Here is a 22,222-nt window from a genome sequence, read left to right as displayed (position 1 = left end):
TTGGAACCTTTATTACAGTATACGAAAAATATACAAGGATGGGCCTACAACCTTCCGGCCAGCCGCTAGCAAACAGTGGGAGCATAGATACAATTATTGATACACAAACGACAAATGATAAAGGTCCCAGAAATCGAAGGAAGCGTTGGCGGCCACACCATCCGAAGCCCCCAATTGGCGGTTCCATTTTTAAGAGAAACAATAAACAAATCCACAAGGAAGCGAAAGTCAAAGCAGCATTTTGAGCTCTCCTGGGGAGGACCCTACCGATCCACAGAAATAGGGGGAGGGGGGGGGAAGGGCGGGCCAAAACAAAAAAAACAATGCAAAACCGATACCCAGGACCATGGGAACAAGCAGACTAGGGTGACTGGGCCACTGCCGAATCAGGCGTCAGTGGCGGGGCACAAATCCCGCCACGATAGGAGTTCCAGGGGCCCCACACCTTCACCCATTTCCCAGGCTTACCTCTCGCAACATACACTACCTTCTCCCGAAACATACACCAATCCATGTTGTCCTTCCACACCGAGACCGTTGGCGACCTCTGGGAACCCCACAATTGGGCTATGTCACGCTTGGCCACCATATATCCCAGAGTCACCCACCACGTCTGCGGCACCGTGTAATCAGTTGGCTCCCACACATTCAACAAACATCTCCTAGCCTCGGGAAACAGCGCCACACGCGTGACCGCTTGCAGCACCGCATGTACACCACGCCAGAATCGCGCCACCTCCGGGCATTCCCACAAAATATGGAAGAAGGTCCCCAGCGAACCACACCCACGCTTGCACATCCCATCCACGGCATATCCCATACGCATCAGACCCGGTCCCGTAACGTAGACCCTGTGGAGTATCTTGAGCTGGACGAAACGAAGGCGGGCCGGTATGGCCACCTCTTTCGGGGAGGCCACCGCAGACACCCAGTCCTCGTCATCCAGCTCCAATCCATCGGCGACCCATGCCTCGCGAAGGCCAGTCAGCAGTCCCGAGCGATCGTTGATGAGCTTTTTATAGATCAATGAGATAGTGCCATCCGGGACATGCCCATCTAGCACCCTATCTTCCAGGGGGGAGCACCCCGGGATGGACGCCACATCCGGGAACACAGAACACAGCGCGTGACGAACCTGTATATACCGGAAGTATTCCCTGTCATGCAACTGGAATTCCGCCTGCAGCACATCGAACGGTTTAAATCCCCCCCTCGTCCAAAGATCACCCACCTTACTGATACCTATTGTGTCCCACTTCTCAAAGCCTTTCGAGGTCCACAAGCAGCCCAATCGCTCCGATGCATACAATGGCGTCGCCCGGGTCAACCGATCCTTCCATCCCATCGCCAAGTTCGCCGCGTGCCACACCCGTACCGTGACCCGCGTGGGACCCGTCAGGCGTGCGTCGAGCGATCTTGAGTAGAGCGCACGATTATAGTCGCCTCCCGGCAGTAACAATTTATCCATTTCAAAAGCCGGGTTAAGGGCGGGCCCGTAGAGGCCATGGTTTATCGCAGCCAGCTGGGAGGCCCAGTAATACCGTTTGATGTCTGGGAGGGCGACCCCCCCGTCATACCACGGGAGCGTTAGCTTCGCGAGGGCGATACGCGGCCTCCCATCCCAAAACAGGTGGCTCTGCAGACCTTCCACCTCCCGAAAGTAGCGTGCCGGGACGACGTCCATCGTGTTTTGTAGGGCGTATAGGAAACGTGGCAGCGACATCATTTTAAACAGTGCCGCATGGCCGAGCGGCGAGAGCGGCAAGCGCCTCCAACATGCCACTTCCTCCTTCAGGCGCCGGAGGGGGGGGAGTAAGTTCTGTGTATAGCGGGCCGCAGCGTCAAGGGTGATAAAGATACCCAGGTATTTAAATCCCTGTGGAGCAACCTGGATAGGGCAACCCCGCGGAAGGATAGGAGCCTCTCCCGAAAGGACATACACACAGGATTTAGCCCAGTTGATGACTAATCCGGAGTTGCAACCAAATGAACGCAAAACATCCACCAACACGATCAATGATTTACGCGGGGAAGCAAGGTACAAAAGAATATCATCCGCGTAAAGGGAGACGCGATCCTCATACTTGGGTGTCCATCGGAGACCACGAATCGAAGGGTTCCACTGCAGCATCTCCGCCTGAGGCTCCAAGGCAAGCGCAAAGAGGAGCGGCGACAGCGGGCAGCCCTGCCTCGTGCCCCTGCCCAATTCAAAGGGAGCCGATACTCTACCGTTCACAACCACCTGCGCCAGCGGTCCGGAATATAACAATTTCACCCAGCCAATGAATCCCGGGCCAAACCCAAACTTAGCCAGCGCCACCCAAATATAAGGCCACTCAAGCGTGTCAAACGCCATAGTGGCGTCCAAGGACGCCAAAATGGCTGGCTCTCGTATAAACGGTACCCTCGCGAGCACCCCATGCAGACGCCGTAGGTTGAGCGCGGTGTTGCGATGAGGGATAAAGCCGGACTGGTCTTGATGGATCAGATCGCACACCACGCCAACCAGCCGATTAGCCAGCACCTTGGCGAGAATTTTCGGCTCCGCATTCAGCAACGAGATAGGCCTATAAGACGTGACCCGATCCCGCGGCCTCCCCTCCTTGTGAATAACTACAATAGTGGCAAGACGCTGGTCCAGCGGGAGGGAACCCGCCGACCGGGCCGCGAGGAACATATCACGGAGATGCGGAGCCAGCGTGTCCGGTCGCAATTTGTACAATTCGATGGGCAGGCCATTAGGACCCATGGCCTTGCCAGAGGCGACCGAACGTATGGCGAGGGCTATCTCATCAGATGTCGGAGCCGCATCCAACAACAGTTTATCCTCCTCCGAGAGGGAAGGCAGCGCAATGTCTTTAAGCAGGTCATGGGAATCCTCTTCCGAGCGGGAAGATACCGGGGAATACACCCCCCGGAAATACTCAGCAAAACAAGCAACAATTTCCTCCGGCTCAGTGACACACACACCATCCAGTCTCTCAATCAACGGGACCACGCGACTCGCTCTCTCCCTTTTATCCAACCACGCAATCAATTTACCAGCCTTATCATCCACATCATACAGCCGCCCCTGTTGCTCTCTACTCAAGCCCCTGGCCGCCTCCGTGACTAGGGCCCTGTAGTCCGCCTGCTTAAGTCTGAGAGCATGCAATTTGTCGTCCGCGACCCCACACTCCAGATCACCCTCCACCTCAGTTATCTCAGATTCGATACGGGTCACCTCCTCCCGCGCGCGCCTCCGGGAATGGGAGATGAGGGACAGGGCCTCCCCCCGGAGCACCGACTTGAAGGCCTCCCACAAAGAAACAGCAGACGACACAGATCCCACATTGTCTTCAAAATATCGCTCAAGAGATTTAACCAAATCTGCGCGAATTGTGGGGTCACGCAGGTACCAGGGGTTGATCGGGACCACCCTCCCCTCCCCCCTCGGGACAATGTCGAAGTGCAACAGAAGCGGGGAGTGATCTGAAATACCCCGAGCTAGGTGTCGCACCTCTCCAACCCTCCCCGCCTGTGCTGCTGGCATCAGGACATAATCAAGCCTTGAAAGACTGCCATGAGCCCCAGAATGAAAGGTGTATTGTCTCTGCGTGGGGTGTTTCAGCCGCCAACAATCCACCAGCCCCAGGGTATCCAAGAGGCCAGCCAACCAAGCTTGGGCGCAGGGGAGATCCCTGGGTGGGTGACGATCCTCAGTTCCAGAAACCACAGCGTTAAAGTCCCCCCCAAGCACTAGAATCCCCTCCGGCAGCCCAAGAAGAAGGCGCCCCAAGTCGGCGAAAGTAGTCGTCTGCAACCCTGGCGGGACATAAACAGAAACTAAAACAATCACTTTACCCTCCAGCCTACCCACCAGAGCCGTATATCGTCCCCTGTCATCATGGAGCACCTCATCAACCTCCAATGGGAGCGAGGCTTTAACCAAAATGCCCACTCCCCTCGAACCAGATGTGAAGCCCGAGTGAGCTACAAGGCGATAGCCCCGTCTGTTCATAGCGCGATAGGAATTTCCAATGAGGTGTGTTTCCTGCAGAAATACTATTGCGGGTGAAATCCGTTTTAAGAACTGCAGGACCACCCCCCGTTTTATCCTGTCCCCCAGTCCATTAACATTCCAGGATAAAAGGCTCAGTCCCCTACCCCCCATCATAATCAAAGCCAATCAGTCCCCCCCCAGAGAGCACCCTGAGGATAGCACAACAACACTCCTGCCTTGTGGTACAAATAAACAACGTCCAACCCCAACCCTGCATCCCAACCAAAACTCCCCCCTCCCTGCACCCCTGCATGAGCCCAAACAGCCCCCCCCAACTTGCAGTGTGCCTGTCGCCCCGTTACAAACTACGCTACAAAGACCCCCTAGAGGAGGAAAGAGAACCCCCGCGAGACACAGCACAACCTCCACTGGTGGGGGAACAAGACACACCAGTCAAAAGTCCCCAAGCGTGGCCAAGACGTGGCATCATCAAGAATGTGCATCAGTGTCAATACCTCATACCCGGTCCGGTGGGCACTCTCCTCCCGCTGCCCCCGTCCCATCCCGATCGTGCCTCCCAGACAAAGTGTCCAACCAGTCCCCGGCCGGCTCAGGCTGGTCAAAAAAATGGGTGCGACCATCAACCTCCACACGCAGCCTGGCCGGGAAAAGCATTGCGTATTTTAAGTTCATGTCTCGAAGTCGCCGCTTGACGCCCATAAAACTCAGTCTCTGTTTCTGGACCGCCTGCGTGAAGTCAGGATAAAAGTTCACCTCCGTGTTCTCCAACTTAAGCGGCCCGTGCAGTCTGGAAGCTTGCAAAATCGCATCCCTGTCCCGAAAGTTGAAAATACGGGCAATAAGAGGCCACGGGGGAGCTCCGACCTTCGGCCTGCCACCGGCAACTCTATGGGCCCTTTCCACCGCAAAGAATTTACTCAGTCCTCGAGGCTGGAGATGGTTAGAAATCAGGCCCTCCACAAAGAGATCCGCCGCCGAATCCTCCCGTCCCTCAGGCACTCCGATAATGCGGACGTTATTCCTCCGTGCCCTGCTCTCGGAGTCCTCCAGGCGCCGATCCGTGAGTGCACTTGCCTGTCGGAGCCGGCGCACCTCCGTCTGGAGGGCCGCTACCTCAGTTGTGAGACCCGACTCAGTATGGGCCAAAGAATCAACACGGTCATTTGTCTTGGAGAGATCAGCTCTCACAAGGTTGACATCGATGAGGACCGCGTCGAGTTTGTGCGCCAAAGTGTCGAATTGTTGGCCCACTGAGGTCTTCATCTCGGCAATGGCGCCCATGACGTCCTGCAAAGTCAGATCCGCAGGTGACTCCTGGGCATCCGGGAGGTACTCGGAAGACTTATGCGATCCGCCGGGAGACCCCTTCGGGAGGGTGTAGCGATCCATAACGTTGACTTGAAGTGCGGTGCCACGCCGGGTCGGTTTGGCCTTCGACCGATCTCCATCCTGCTTCGTGGCCATCGTCGTATATCTCACACCCTCACCGCTCTCGCAGTGGAGAGCCAGCAATCAAGGCCGGAGGTCACCTCAGGAAGGCGGAGTGGGTCCCCGCAAACAGTCAGGCAGGGTCCCCCAGCGAGGCCACCACCACACAAAGAAGCGCCGTAATCCCACTCGCGATGACGGCAAGGGGACTCAAAAGCGAAAGTGAAAGTGTGGGGTACGCGACTCGCCGGGCCCGTCCTGCTGTTGTTATTCACTTCTCCACTGGGTCACCCCCAAACTCGAGTCCAGGTTCAGGAGAGAAGCAGGCCGCAAACTTCATTCGGTGCTCATTCCGACACCCGAGGTCCGATGCGAAAAAGGAGAACGGGTACCACCTCAGCTCAGGTTTACCGACACAGTCCCCTCAACCAATTCAGGATGAAGACAGGATAAACGTAGGAGGTTGCGGAGGTCCTCGGGAGCCTCGCACCTACGCGGCCATCTTGGATGCGCGCTAGGCTCCTCCCCCTTTTAAATATTTTTAACCCCGAAAGGATAGTTTTAGATTCTTTAATGTCAAGCAATTGTACTTGGCCAAATTTACCCCTGGATACAAGTCTAGATGAGGTATATGAGGGCCTAACTAATAGTAAAGGGGGTAAAGCCCCTGGACCTGATGGGGTCCCGCTGGACCTATACAAAACTGAGTTACATTTGTGGGCCCCTATTCTGACTAGGTTCTTTAACGCGACTGCGGTGGGACAGATACCTATTTCATGGGGCCAAGCCTTAATTATCTCCCTTTTTAAAAAAGGTTCCAAATCTGGGGCAAGTAACTATCCCCCAATTTCTCTTTTGGACTCCTCAATTAAAATAATGAGTAGGATTATGCTAAAAAGATTAGAAACTTGGGCCACGGAAAATACAATTTTATCAAAAGCACAATATGGTTTTAGGAAAGGTGTGGGGACAATGGAACAGTGCGTAAATTTGAACCTCCTTCTTAATAAATACACAATTGCAAAGGAGGGCAATCTGTTCCTTTGCTTCGCAGACCTGAGCAGTGCTTTCGATCTTGTAGATCATAAAATCTTATTGGAAATCTTATTAGGACTAGGTGCCCCAAAGGAATGTGTATATTTTTTAGCACGGCTCTACTCAAGACTGTCATGCAAAGTTCGCTATGGACCATCAGGGGAATGTACACCGTTTTTTAAAGTTGCCAGAGGAATCCGACAGGGTTGTGTTTTAGCGCCTTTTTTATTCTCATTATTTATTAATCAGATTGATTCTATTTTAAGTCAGTTACCTTCGGATGCCCCTATTATAGATGGGTGTGTTATCCCGATTTTATTATATGCGGATGACGCTATCCTTCTATCGCGAACACAGGTTGGTTTACAACGTCTTATCGATAACTTTGAGCTATTTATTGGAAATAGAAAATTGATAGTTAATAAATCCAAGACCTTCGCAATGATTTGTGGCAAGAAAGTAAAACCGGCTAGTACCTTTTTTATCGATAAAGTTAAAATGCAGACGGTCAGTAGGTTTTGCTACTTAGGCATAACATTCTCCAGAGATGGGAAATGGGCAAATGAGGATGAGAACGTGAGAATGAAGATGAGTAGAAACACCAATAGTGTATTTAGATTCTCCGCTAAATTGGGGCAAAAAAGAATAAAAGAAATGATGGCTATCTACAATGCCAGGTGTGTTTCATCGGCATTGTACGGGGCAGGGGTGTGGGGACACCATTGTGTGAATTCTCTACAGAACGATGAAAATACGTTTCTAAAAAAATTACTATGTGTACCTCCCTCAGCATCAACCGAGTTAATTCACGAGGAGGTTGGGATAGAATATGTTATGGATTTAGCTGCATTACGCCCATTATTACTCTGGCGGTCTATTTGGTCCAAACCTGAAACACTATTTACACAAACAATTATTAAAGACTGTTTGAGGCTAGACCATTCGTCTCGCATATCTTGGTTGAGTTATATCTATTATTGGTTTAACCTTCTATATAACTGTAACATTCGTTTGAGACCAGAAGCTGCAGCGTCGATCTCTAAGAAAGATCTCAAATTGAGGTTTTTGTCATATAAGAGAGCGGCCAGAGAGAGGCAGCTTAGAAATTTACCAACTGCAGTATTCTATTACGATTTAAACTTAAACAAAGGTTTTCAGACACATCTCACCACTGTAACACGTAATTCCCACCGATTTGTCCTAACCCGTTTAAGGTTTGGGATTGTTCACCACTTAGTGTCATTCCCGCACATGAGAATCAGATCCAACTCTTTGTGCCCCTGTGACAATATTTCAAGACAAAGCTGTTGCCATTTTTTACTGTTTTGTAAGTTTTATTACCATTTTAGGAAACTGTATCTTAAACCTATTTTTTTAAAATATAATGTTCGTTCCACCAAAACTGCAATGAAGTGATTATCATCTTTAGGAAACTCAGATATTTGTTTTTTTTACTGCATCTTATGTGCTAAAATGTGTATCTATGAGGGGGTCAATAATCTGTCCCATGTAGTTTTTAATATATTTGCGTATTTGCACATTATTATGCACTGATAGCAACTTTATGTTCCTCCAATTTGGAGGAGACTGCGGATGTGTATTGCACTGTTAATGCCCTCATTTGCACCTTGCATTTTGCACAGTTATTACATGTTTGTTATTAAATGTGGAATTTGCACATGGTTAAATATTGTTAATATCATGTCTAGGAAACTCAGATAATTGTATTGTATCCTACCTGCTAAATAAGTGAAACCATAAATGCCTCTTTTGCACATTACTATGTATTGATAGCAACTTTTTTATACTCCTAATTTTGAGGAGATTGTGGATATATAATGTACTTTAATAATGCCTCATTGCACCTTGCATTTTTTGCACAGTTGTTATATATTTGTTACCATATGTGGAAATTACAAATTGCCAATTAATGCTAATGGAATTCCCTCTTGGCATTGAAAGGGGCAGAACCTTTATATTGCAATGTACTAAGTAGATTAATGTGGTCTTTTTCTGATACGCAAATGAACTTTTTTATGATCAAATCTTTTATTCAATTTTGTATTATTATTTTGTTCTGCTTATATAGCTGTATCCTGCAAACCGAATAAAGCTTTTGAACTGAACTGAACTGAGTCATTCCATATCACCCAAAAAATGGCGTTTTAATAACTCTTTACTTCTCGACCCCAAGTTTAAATCCTATTTTGCCTCCTTTTCTCAAGAATTCTTCTCTATTAATCTAACAAAAGATGTCTCCTTCCACACAGTATGGGATGCCTTCAAAGCCACTACTAGACACTTCGTTATTAGATTTGTGTCAAACAAGCACAAAGCTTTTTGCATAACACACAACACCCTTCTTGATAAAATTAAAAAGCTTGAACACTCTTTTTATATATCAAAGTCAAAAGAAACTCTCAATGAACTCATTAATGCAAAGATAGCCTTTAATGAATCAACCACTAAACAGGCTTCCTTACATGTACTAAAATCCTCAGCAAAGTACTATGGGGGCCAAAATAAATCGGGCAAACTTCTATCCGATTACTTAAAAATTAAACAACAGAAACTTCACATTGATTCCATTATAGATGATAATCAAATACCGAAACGTAAAGATCCTGATATTCTTCAAGAATTTGCACACTTCCACAAATCTCTTTATACACCAAAAAACATACCTTCAGACACAGACCTCTCCCACTACTTCTCCACAATACAAAAACACATTAACCCTCAATTGGATTTAACATCACTGGAATTTGACCTCACATAATCAGAATTATTCAATGCTTTAAAAACCCTTAAAAAGACAAAGCTCCTGGCCCTGATGGTTTCACAGTGGAATTGTATTTACACTTCGCTCATTTAGTACTCCCACATTTGCACACCCTTATTTCTTCCTTTATCACTTCTCGCAAGTCCATTGCCTCTTTCTCTGAAACTTTGATCTGTCTAATACCGAAAACTAATAAAGACCAACACTTCTGTAAAAACTATAGACCCATCTCCTTAGTCAACGTGGACTATAAAATCTTTTAGCTCTAAGACTGGAACCGCATCTCCCCATGTTACTCAGTAAGGAACAATTAGGTTTTGTCAAAGGTCGCAATATCACAGATAACACAAGTTTATTTTTTGATATTATATCCAAATCATCACATCATTCCGATTCCCTGGCAGCAATCGCGTTAGACGCGGAAAAAACCTTTGATCGGGTTTATTGGCCATTTATGTTCCATGCTCTCAAATGGTTCGGTTTTGGACTCAAAATCACGTCCTTAATTGCTTTACTCTACTCAGAACCCACAGCTGCACCCAAAGCTGCAATATCAGCTAATGGTCTTGTCTCCCAATGAGGAGTTTGTCAAGGGTGTCCCCTATCATCTTTTCTTTTCAATTTAGCTTTGGAACCATTCCTATAAAAAATCCGTCAAAATCAATCCATCACAGGCTTTGTCGCGGATTCTCAACAAATTAAATTAGATGCATACGCTGACCACATCTTAGTTTTTCTCTCCCAACCACAATTCTCACTCAAAGCCTTCTTAGAAGAGGTGCATGGTTATGGCCTGGTGTCAGGTTATAAATTAAACAGAGGGAAAAATTAGATATTATCCTTTAGCAAATACACTTTCAAAGACGATTTTAAGATTTCTAATTTCACTTGGAACTCTAAACATATGAAATATCTTGGTATCGGGTTCTCCTTCTCTATTAAAGCATCTATATCTCTAAACATAGACAAATGTTTTGCCAAACTTAAATTATTAACTACAAGGTGGCATCCCCTACATCTATCCTGGTGGGGTCGCTTGGACACTATCAAGATGATGTTGACACCTATAGACACCTATAGTTCTATATGTTCTTTCTAACATACCAACATCCATTCCATTCTAACTTCCTTTATATGGAATGCCAAAAAGTCAAGAATGGCGTTACAGAAAGTAACAAGACCAAAATCAGAAGGAGGAGTTAACTTTCCCCATTTCTCTAACTAGCCTTTCAACTAAGACAATTATCATATTGGATCACTACTCAATCTAAAAATAGACCTCTTTGGGTGGATCTCAAACTCTCTTTGTTAACCCCTGTCTCATTCAAGAAATATTTCTCCTTTACCCGAAAGCCACAAAAACTCTCTACTCCCATACTTAAGCAATCATGTAAACTACTATCTAATGCATCTCATTTAGCCTCACACGACTCAGAAACTTTTTTCACTTCCACAATCTGGCATAACAAACAGATTCTCATCAAAGGGAAACATATTTACTGGAGGGTTTGGAGGAACAAAGGCCTGCTGTGGGTACATCAATTTTTCGACAAGGGTTCACTCATTCCATTCACACAACTACAATCTCTCTATCATTTACCTCTTTCCTTTAAATCTAAATTTCTGACTTTGCAGAATGCAATAATTGAGGCATTGACTACATTTACAACCTTGCCCCCTCACAATCCCAACCCCTCTTCCCATGGCACAATTTACTGCTCATAAACACCAGAGCTTCACACATTTAGTCTCGCCTAATGGCACCTTCTGAAAAAGACATAAAACCAAAGTAGAACTCTTGTGGGAATCTGATCTGGAAACAGACTGGCCTACTACGCCATGGAATAAAATTTTGTTGAAACTCAGGAAATCCTCTAGAGCTGCTAGCACAATAAAAACACTTTTCTTTATTTATAACCGGTTATTTTTTTACCCCAGTTTACCTAAATAAAATACATAACACACATCCTTATGCATGTTGGACATGTTCCCAGGGCGACGCTGATATTAAACACATGCTATTCACATGTACACATGTCTTTAAATTCTGGGAACAAGTTTGGCACCAAATTAACATTATTTTTCATACCACAACAAACGTATCCCTTACTAACATCTTCCTCTGTAGTTTAGCACCAGATTGGGGGAAAAGCCAATCCCAACTAAGGCTCATTGATCTGTTACTGGCTATAGCGTTTCAACAGATATCAAAACATTGGAAAGACTCTTCTAAATAGTCCTATTTAGCATGGTGGTATGCGGTATGCCATAATCATCATTTAGATACAGCACTAGTCCACCCTATCTTTTTAGCTATGAAAAGACAACTCTGGTCCCCTCTCACACACTTTCTAAGTACAGTAGCAAAGAACACTTCCTCCCCCACTCCCTCAATACAAGAAGTCAGCAAGCCTCCCTGACTTCCTATTGTTTACTTATATATAATTTTAATTATTTTGTCAATCCCTATTATACCCCTTTAACGTTGTATTTTGGACATGTGCTATTTGTGTTATTTCTAAACTTACGAATGCATATGTATCATCCTCTAAGTTACACTTTTATTGCCTTGAAAATCTTCTTTGTATATTAATATCATTCTTAAGTATTTTTTTCTGTCTCTATGCATTTGGTAAATAATTGTCTGTACGAAGTATTGTTTTCGTAATACCTTTAGTTTCTCAATAATCCTTTACTTGAACTGAAAAAGAAAAAAAGAAAAGTAGTGCTTACACTTGAGTGCCAAAAGTTCTTATTTTAATATATCTTTAGCAACTTACTTTGGGTAAATAGGTGAGGGAGAGGAAAATTAAAAGAAGACATTAATTTTCACACATTCTCACTCATCACCTGTGTTCCCCCTACAGTCATGGCGAATCCGCATACCACCAGTGACGGCTGGTAGGGATCAGTGGAGGGGCGAGGTGGGGATAGAAAATAAAAAAGAAAGAAAAAAAAGAAAACATACCTGCTGGTCGCGTTGCCAGCTGCCGCCTCTCTGCTGCCTATCCTCCGTCACAGGAAGCAACCGGGCTCCCAAGCTCCCCTATGCCAAATACAAATCTGCAATGCAGCATTGTGTTTGGTTCTCCAAAGCCAATCACAACTCTGCAATGCAGTGTTGTGATTTGTCTGAGCGCCATGGTTCGACGCTCAGAGGGGCACAGGGAGCCTGTGCATGTTCCCCTCCAGGCTTTGTATTCCAGCCTGTGGAGAACATGTGAAGTGTGCATGACTGTTTGACTAAGCCAAGACAACCAGCCAAACAGTCATGTGCACTTGGAGTGTGCTCAGCACTCCTCCCACGGCACCTGCTCTGGCCAGCCTCTCCCCTCCCTCCACCTAGGAACGGAAAAATTAAATGATAATAATGATACGCTATTGTCATTTTATTTTTCCTCTGTCCTGCTCTTAAAGCAGTGGGATGAAGCTCCTCCACCTTAGCGGAGGAGCCACCCCTGCCAAACACTAGGATTAATTCCACCTGCTTTCTAATAGCGTAATACCTCACGAGAATAACACATCTACTCAGGTTAATTGCAGAGAATAAATGCAGAAAAGCAATGTGCTAGTCACCAGCATACTACTCACAAGCATTGTGATCAGTGAGAATAAATAATAGCTTATGTTGTATAAAGAGCTTTTTGCTGCGCGTCGACATGTCTAAGTTCTGGAAATAGCAATTTATACACACTCAGTTTATAATACTCCATTTACTGACCTACAGAAAGGTGAAAAGCATGAGTTGACTGCATGATTTTAGCAGCAAGTTTTCAGCTCTCTGGGATATTCTGCTGGCTTCATTCTGCTAACAAACCATAGCACTAACTCATACAACAAATTGCTATTGGTATGCTCATCTGCACAAATATTCTGCACATTCCACCAAGGTTCAGGGTGCACTTTCCACAAGAGGAGTAAGATACACTCTTAAATGTGCAGAGGACCGGTGATGCTAGTTCTAATTATAGCTCTCAATGCTGCCCTCATCCACGCAAGACTGCATGATCTTCTGAAATAGCCCAGTTCGACACATCAATAGACATTGAGTCCACCCAGCATGTGGCGGTATAATTGAGAGTTATCACACAGGTACTCTCAAAACTGCAGGTTTGGACTGCACCCCAAAGTGTATTTAACCGAAGCAACTAAACATCAGCAGGTGATATACCACCAGCCAGATAACATCTCAATAAACCTTTGCAGGCTAAAGATAAGTTGAAAACAGCTGGGTAGAAACACGGTGATTAAGGCACCTACACATACTGCACATATATACAAACAAACACACAATGTCACCAGATTAAATTAGCATTCCAATAACATACATTGATTGATATGAGTGACTGCTGGAAAAGCTGGTAAAGTTGTCTTGGAGTGTTAATAGGACCCTGTTACCAGTGACTTGGAATGCTCACACCTGTTCTCAAAACCCCACCGAGCAGGAGCTTGATCTGCCAATGGCTTGATTTCATTGTCTTGAAGGCGAGAATGGGACAATGCAAGGCATTTGCCAAAAAAGCTGTGTCATCAGTTGCATTATTGCCAGACACATATTGTTAATTTCGTTCATCCAGCACATCCCAGACCTAAGACATTGATGTATGTGTGTATGTTTGGTATTTGGTAAGTGTGAACCAAACAGGCTAGGGAGAGAGCTCTGTTCAAGGGGACACCCCAGTGAGGATACAATGGGTAGAAGGACATAGAGAGGGAGAAGGTGGAGCTAGTGAAGAGGTGAGAAGTCAGCCTATCTGAGGTAGTGTTCCTTGAAGTGGTCTTTTTTCCGCTACTACCAAAGCTGTAGGAGTGTTGGTGCTGATGAAGGATCTCTAATGCAACATTAGTAAGAGAGCCAAAGTTGTGGGTCTATGCAGGAAGCTGGATCTTTATGTGATATATCGAAAATCTGATATTCCATGTAAAGAGTCCAGGGTGTCCCTTATGTGTGGAAAGGGACTTGCTATGCAATCCCAAAGTGCTCTGTCAGAGGGTAGTGTGGTCGAGCAGTTTTAGGATTAACACAAAGGAGTGCAAAACATTGCAAAATACACACAATGATTAATAAATGACTTCACAACTCAAGGAAATCTACACCAATTTACAAAAATAGCAAGTATCTTTATATATGTTAAGGCATCAGGGAAAAATCATTCAGGTAAGTACGTTTTCAAAGATAAGTTCTTTTCACTTTAAAAAGTGGGCACAGTGCAATTTCTGAGTTCTGGAATGTTATCGTATGTGAGGATGAACAAGTCCTGCAAACAGGTACAGTACTTTTACTTACAAAATCAATCTCCAGGAATTAAGGTGAGTGTTGGGCAAGGTCCAAGGCAGCACCAGCAGTCCCCCACTAGCGGCACGTGGGCGGTCGGGTACAATACAGCACCAGGTGCCCAATAGGTTTTAATGGTTACTGCAAACATCGACTCCAGGCTCTGGCTAGGACACCAGTCAGGCTTAACCAGAAAGAAGGCTCAGGTCTTGCTATGCTCAGGTATGGGGGGAAACCTTTGGTTGTCTTCTCCATTGTTGAGGGGCGCTGGGTGCATAAGTGACCTTAAACCTCAGGTTTTTCTTACTGGAGAAGTTGCGGTCGAGGAGGCCTGTGTGCAGAGACTACAGACATCACCGGTGAGTCCAGGTAGGCTGAAACCATGATGGGCGAGGGGTCTGGAAGTCTGAGGAACCTTGTTGGCACAGTTGGGCCACTTTAGCTCAGGCTGGATGTGAAGGGTGCAGTGGTTGCTTCAGGTGATGGGTTTTGACTGCTCCGGAGGCCTCGGAGTCCTGTCTTTCGTGTTCTTTCTGAATAGGTCCACTGTTCAGGGGAGGTCTTGAGTCTTTCTTGAAGGCCGGCCGTCTTTCCAGGGATTTGAAGGCCCATGGCTGCAAGACGAGTCATTTTTGGCGCAGAGCAGGCGGAGAAAGGGAGACATGACAGCTGTGCTGGGGGCCAAGTCAGGGGCTCTCCTCAGTCTTCTGGTTTTGCATGTCTTTGTGTCCTTCTCCTTCATAGGTCAACAAAATCGGATTCTCTGGTGCCAGGGGCTCCTCTAAATACTGAAGTTTAGGGTGTTAGGGGAGTGGAGGGTAGTAGCCAATGGACTACTGACCCTGGGGGTCACTATGCCCCCTATTTGACCACTTGCTGTGGGAAGTGGGCATAACCCTGTTGCCGAAAACTCCTAGGTATGCCATCACAAAGATGGCTACCTCTGAAGTTTGTGTTTACCTCGCAGTAGCCCACATTAGGGGTGGTACTAGCCTGGAGGTGTCACACTGGCTAGCTAATTTTCCCACCTGTCCTGTTGCCAGGGAGGCTTTGGACAGGGGGGTGGCATCCTCTCCTGTGAGGAGAGCTAGAATAGCATTGCAAAGGCAGCAGCTTATTTGAAGATTGCCAGCTCAAGGAGGCTAATCAGCAGGTCATCCTGTGGGAAGGGGTGTTAAACACTCTACCAAGATAGGCCTTTGTTCTGGGTCTACTGAGAGCAAAGGCCCTCACCCTAAGAGGTCAGAACCATGTTTCAGGTGGCAGGCTGTAAGCATTCAGTCAGCAATCTCTCTAGAGGCAGGTAGGTTTTCAGGGGGTACCTCTAAGGTGCCCTCTGGCTGGCATCAGTGTGGGTTTATCAATACGAGCTGTTTTATACCAAACAATCCTATCTTCAGTGAAGCCATCTTGAAGCTTGTTTTCACCAGTGTCCAGCACATGTTTAAAAATGCTTCTCTGGTCACTTGTAATGGTATTACTAGGACTGACCAGCACAGGGGCATATCTGCTCATGCAGGTGTGCCCTCACATATAATAAATAAGCACCACGACTTAAGGCTGTCAGGCCTGCTGTAGGGGTGACTTACAAATATCATATGCAGTGGTAGGGGAAATGACACACAGGGATGTGTGACATTATGTGTTTTCACTTTTGTCTGCATCAAGACACGCAGCCTGCAATGGTAGTTGCCTGTGCTTGGTAAGGGGGCCCTTATGGCGGCACAATTCGTGCTGCAGCCCTTAGGGACCCTCTTTAGTATCCCAGGCCGTAGGTACCAGGGCATCATTTACTAGGGATTTACAAATAGTGCTAAATGTCCCAGTTGGGGGAACAACTGCCTAGTTTTGGGAATGAGCTCTGGCACTGAGGACCTGGGTTAGTGGGGACCCAGTGCACTTTCAGTAGAAATCACATCATGTACCAGACAAAAAGTGGGGGTACCCATGTCGAAAGGAGCACTTTCCTACATGAGGCCTCTGCAAAGTCTGTTTTTTAATTAGATGAATGGCCAAGGATCATCTTTTAGGTTTATGATTCTTCCATTGGGGATGCCTGGGTGTGCATCTTTGTGTAAGGTGTGAGTATGTTTGTGGGTATATCGGAGTTGCTGGTTTTTATCTGTTTAAAAGTATATGTGTATGGATGTGGTATGTGCAAAGTGTGTGTGAGTAATAGGCCTGATGCACACACAAAGCCTACGAATCACCAACGCAGTGACATTTGGAATTCATTTGCACTCCAACTTCCCCTGTAAAATATCTCCATTTCAGAATATTGTAGTTAGTAAATCAAACTGCTATCAAATATGTAGGGAGATGACCCACGTCTTGCACCCCTCACATTTACCTGCCAGGCACCTGATTTATATAACACTGGCTCAAGCCCCTCCAAGTCGCTCTGGGTAATACACTCCCTCTGCACCCATCGCACTTGTTGAGTGATTAACTGGAAATTCTTGAACATTTTTTTATTTCTATGGTAAAGACATAGCGACACTTAAACCCTTACGGCACAGTTGCAGATCTTCCACTTCTGTCAAATGTAAGTGGTTAAAACAGATCCAGCTCAGCAGTAACTGGTTGGGCAACATCCCTTTCACCCATAACTGCATAGCATCTAATGCTGACCACTATTGCATGTTGTGCCAATTAATATGTGAATTGACTGATCTGATCACCCCAACTCAGGTGGTGGTGCAATACCCGTTTACCCAGTGAACACTAATAAGCCCTCATAGTAGGCCAATACTTGTATGCATTTATTTATGCATGTGTGTATGCATGCATGTGCGTTTTAGTATTTCTAAAGCAGGAACCTAGCTGGCTAGCAACTGAGCACCGAAATAGAGGTGAATTTAGAATTTGGCAGATGTGGGACACTGGCTAAAATGCAGAGGATTTTTGTGCCACACTATTTAGAATAATTAGAGATGTAAACAATCTAAATGGAGAGGCTGGGACATAAACAGGTTTTAGATGGATGTGCTATACCAGGGGTGCTTACAAACATTTCCTCAGGGGAAGAAATGCTCAGGTTGGGGTATCACCGGGGGCCGCACAGTTGAGTGTGGGGGGCGGGGCGACAGGATTTGAGGCAGGGCTAAGATGGGCGGGACATGGCATGGTGGGGAGTTTGGTGGACACATTTCTACCCCATGGAGCAAAACCATGCATCGCACTCACAGAGCACTTCTTTAAATAAACTGATCAAATTACTAAGAGAATTATGAATTTTGAAACAAACGCGGATAGTTTTGAAACGTAACTATTTCAAAGGATATTCAACTAATTCTTAGCAAATGTGCACCTTGTGGTGTAAATCACACACATTGATGTAAGAATGATAAGCTGCTGCAATTGAAAGTACATTCAACAGAACACTTTTAAAAATGTTTTTTATTCTGATAAAAGAGTAGCATTCAGATGAGGTAGTTAAATCATTCTGATCATCATGTATCACTTGCAATGTTGGAAAAGCATCTATTGAAATAATTTTCAAAGACAAAGATTGAAAGTCGCTGAGGTACAACTGGTTCTGGTCTCCCAGGGTTGATGCGGTACAAGTAGCGTTACTCTGATTTGAAGGTCACTTAATCAATGTAGACCATTAAGTACAAAGGCACACAGCATGCAGAAAAAGTATTTTCCAAAGCACAGAGTTCACGCGCTAAATTTATACTTCTTATCCGCAATTCATTTCCTGTACTCTCAAGAGGTGATCCAGATGTGCCTCAGCCAGTTTGTTTCTTAGTTTATTTTTTAGAACACCCATTGTGGAAAAATACCCTTGCATACATATATGGAGCCAAACGTACATAGTATTTTCTGTGCAAGGTAAAAAGAAGAGGGACTTTCTCAGAGACAGCACTTTGCCCAAAATCTTCAGATTCCTTCCCCAAGAAAGAGGACTCAAGCACAAAGCTGTATTGCATGTCAAATAGTTCCATCTCAGCTTGTGCCTTTTAAAAACCAAGACGTTCAACATCTTAAGATTCCTTGCACCAACCATCCACAGATTTTCTGCAAGCCTGAAAAGTGGGGTGAGAACTCTGAAACTGAGAAAATCGCTTCATAATGTCCCCAGAAATCTCCTTCAGATAAGCACACAGATTGAGACTCAACAATATGTCTTGAGCTTTTTCAACCCTCTAGGTTAAAGCCTGTACCTTCAGAAAGTGTGTGAGATCACCATCTTCCAGCTGCTCTCTAAACAGGAAAAATTTGCGTTCAAAAGAATATATGGCACTCATCATTGGGGATACAAGATTCTCCCTATCTTGAAGTGCCAGATTGAGAGTGTTAAAATTAGGCCTGGGCGAAAATTTCGTTCCGTTCGCGGAAATTGCGATAATTTGACATTTTCACGTTCCGCGGAGAGCGCGAAAATGTCAAAAATTCCGGTTTCCGCAGCTTGGCGATAATTTGTTTCTTGCTCGCGCTGTAAAATAATACATTCTCGCGCGCGCGCGATCGCCTTACCTGAATCCCTGCGTTCGCCGACAAGTTTTCTTGATCCGGTCGCGTTCTCCATGAGATGTTGTATTGTTTTTAGCCATTTGCGCTGTCTCGCGACAGTTCGCGCCCGCAGTGACGTCATGCGTCGCGCGATCACGTCTTTCTTCTCGCGATCATGCACCGCGAGAACAACTCAAAACAAGATGGCCGCGCCCGCAAGCAACCACATGGGTAAGTTGGCGACCCGCAACCATGCAGAAAATCTCGCGAACATGCCGGAAAAAAACTTCCGCATCTTTGCGATATTTCCGCTTGTTTGCGATAATTTTAAACATTTTCGCGATAATTTGCGAAAGTTAATTTCGCAAATTCCGCCCACCCCTAGTTAAAATGTGAGAAAATGTCCCACAAAAAATGGAGCACGGCTAGCCATTCAAAGTCATACAATCTGGTAAAGACTATCCCTGGCTGATTATAAACTGTTCAATTTCTGAAACAAAGTAATAAACCTTTCTTGAAATCTACCGCTGGGCAGCCACCTTACTTTGGTATGCAACAACAGGTCTGCGTACTCCGTTTCTGCATCTTGCAGCAATAATTTGAAAGGTTTGTGGTTGAGTGCTTTTGCTCGAATAAAATTGACAATTCTTACTACTTGGTTCATGACATCATTTAGATGTCATTGTTATATTTTTTCGTACAATGCTTCCTCATGTATTATGCAGTGATAACCAATGAAAGCGGGTGATGTATGTTTTTTTCTTAACAGCGATAGAAAGCCCCCCTCATGTCCAATCATGGCGGGTACCCCATTTGTAGTGATATTTTCAAGGTTGCTAAATATCAGGTGATGGAATTCAGAGAGGTTACACATGCTGTTCAATACCTCTTCCCCTCGCATGTGACCATGCAATGGCAAAAGGCATAGGAGATCTTCCTGTGGAATGATTGCTTGTTCCAAATACCTCACCCAAACCATTAATTGAGCCACATCACATACATCTCTTGACTCATCAACGGCGATGTTAAAGAAAGGGGAACATTTTATTGCATTAATGACATTGTTCACCCATTGACCCACTTCTGCATGCGCATGCAAAATCAGACAGCTGTAATGCCCCTATTTACTTCATAATGTTGGATTTATCACAATAGTTGGAAAATAAAATATCTTCTGCTGAAAGAAAATATTTCTTAAGTAGGTCTGCCTCTATAAATGATTTTTGTTTGTTTTGTATGCAAGTAGCATATTTTGAAAGTAAAAATGACAACTTGGGGTTTTCACTGTTAGGACAGATAAATATTTATTTCATAAATTATTCCAAAGAGTTACCAGTCACATGAATGTATATTCTAAGAGGGAACTCTAAGCATCCTGCGAGTGGTATCTGTGATTACAGACAACTCACAATCCATGTAACAAGAGAAAGGCCATGGATGGCCAGAGGATGTGAATTAGAGGAGAGATGGCAAAAACAGTCAAACTGGTCTTGGCCTCTCCTCATCTCTCCATTATTAACCTGGTTAGACTGATATTGGACTCTCAGAGGCCTTCCACATGGGATACTGAGTTTTGCAATGGGCCCTACATGGGGAATGTATGTATGTATCTGGTACTTCTATAGTACAAACTTAGTTAAAAGGTAGCAGAGAGAATATCATGCCCACTAGCCAACATGAAAGGGAACCTCCATCTTGAACTACATTTGCTGTAAAGAACACATTCCACACAGCAAATTGAAGCAGTGTGAGTGTGCTGTAAGTATGCCGGGCCAGACTGGGGCTCAAAAAGCAACCCTGGCAAAATTTCTCAAACCAGCCTCCGTATGGTGCATAGTCAGTGCAGTGAGTGAGCCTGAACATAAAAAAGGCATTTTGGGGAGGTTTCCCCTGGGAGAAGTTGGGAAAAATGGTGCATTCTACAACATATGTCATGTAAATTCAATTGTATTATTTTATAAAGCATAGTAAATAATGACCTTACAGCGCACTAGGATTCAACAATCTTTGTTGGTGCCCTTCAATGATTCCCTCACTGTTACCCTCCAGCAGCACCTCTCATATCTCCATAACCCCTCTCTCACATGTCTTTCATTTGTTTTATAGCACCTCTCATACAAGTGTAGGGTGTCAAAGCACTTTACATCATACACAGTACAGAGACAATGAATCATACATATGTAAATCAGTGTATGGAAAATGTTACATAACGCAAAGGAGACTAGAGGGTGCAGGATTCACATGGCATCCATATTGTTAAGAGTGCTTGGTCTGGAGAACACAAACTATATGTGTCTTTATAGATCTGTGTATGGTTTTGCATGGATGTGCATCTTTGTGTAAGGTGTGAGTATGTTTGTGGGTATATCGGAGTTGCTGGTGTTTATCTGTTTAAAAGTATATGTGTATGGATGTGGTATGTGCAAGGTGTGTGTGAGTAAGAGGCCTGATGCACGCGCAAAGCCTACGAATCACTAAAGCAATGACATTTGGAATATAATTGCACTCCAACTTCCCCTGTAAAATATCTCCCTTTCAGAATATCGTAGTTAGTAAATCAAACTGTGGTCAAATATGTAGCGTACTCACCAGGAGGTGACTCACGTCGTGCACCACTCACATTTACCTGCCAGGCACCTGATTTATATAAGACTGGCTCAAGCCCCTCCCAGTCACCCTGGGTAATACACTCCCTCTGCACCCATCCCACTTACTGAGTGATTAACTGGAAACTATTGAACATTTTCGTATTTCTTTGGTAAAGACATAATGACACTTAAACCCTCAGGGCACAGTTGCAGATCTTCCACTTCTGTCAAATGTAGGTGGGTAAAAGTTGATTGCTTTAAACAGATCCAGCTCAGCAGTAACTGCTTAGGCAACATCCCTTTCACCCATAACTGCATAGTCTCTAATGCTGACCACTGTTGCATGTTGTGCCAATTAATATGTGAGTTGACAGATCTGATCACCCCAACTCAGGTGGTGGTGCAATACCCGTTTGCCCAGTGAACACTAATAAGCTCTCATATTAGGCTAATACTTGTATGCATGTATGTATGCATGCATGTGCGTTTTAGTATTTCTAAAGCAGGAACCTAGCTGGCTAGCAACTGAGCACTGAAATAGAGGTGAATTTAGAATTTGGCAGATGTGGGACACTGGCTTAAATGTGGAGGATTTTTGTGCCACACTATTTAGAATAATTAGAAATGTAAACAATCTAAATAGAGAGGCTGGG

The 22,222-nt window shown here is 45.2% G+C and overlaps 1 pseudogene across 2 annotated transcripts in view; it reads right to left on the bottom strand.

Moving 5' to 3' along the window:
• Nucleotides 1-21,623, bottom strand: part of LOC146812831 (epidermal differentiation-specific protein pseudogene) — a 155,919-nt pseudogene extending 134,296 nt beyond the window's left edge. Inside the window, exon 1 of one of the 2 annotated variants that reach the window (XR_014966913.1) lies at nucleotides 21,571-21,623. The product of XR_014966913.1 is annotated as an epidermal differentiation-specific protein pseudogene, transcript variant X1 (transcript). The remainder of the gene's footprint in view (nucleotides 1-21,570) is intronic. The other variant, XR_014966914.1, reaches the window with a different exon arrangement.
• Between the last annotated feature and the right edge of the window lie 599 nt (nucleotides 21,624-22,222).

The sequence above is a fragment of the Triturus cristatus genome, chromosome 7 (genome assembly GCF_964204655.1).
Source record: "Triturus cristatus chromosome 7, aTriCri1.1, whole genome shotgun sequence".
NCBI lineage: Eukaryota > Metazoa > Chordata > Amphibia > Caudata > Salamandridae > Triturus > Triturus cristatus.
Note: the sequence above shows the minus strand (reverse complement) of the source record. Positions and strands in the feature narration are given on the sequence as shown.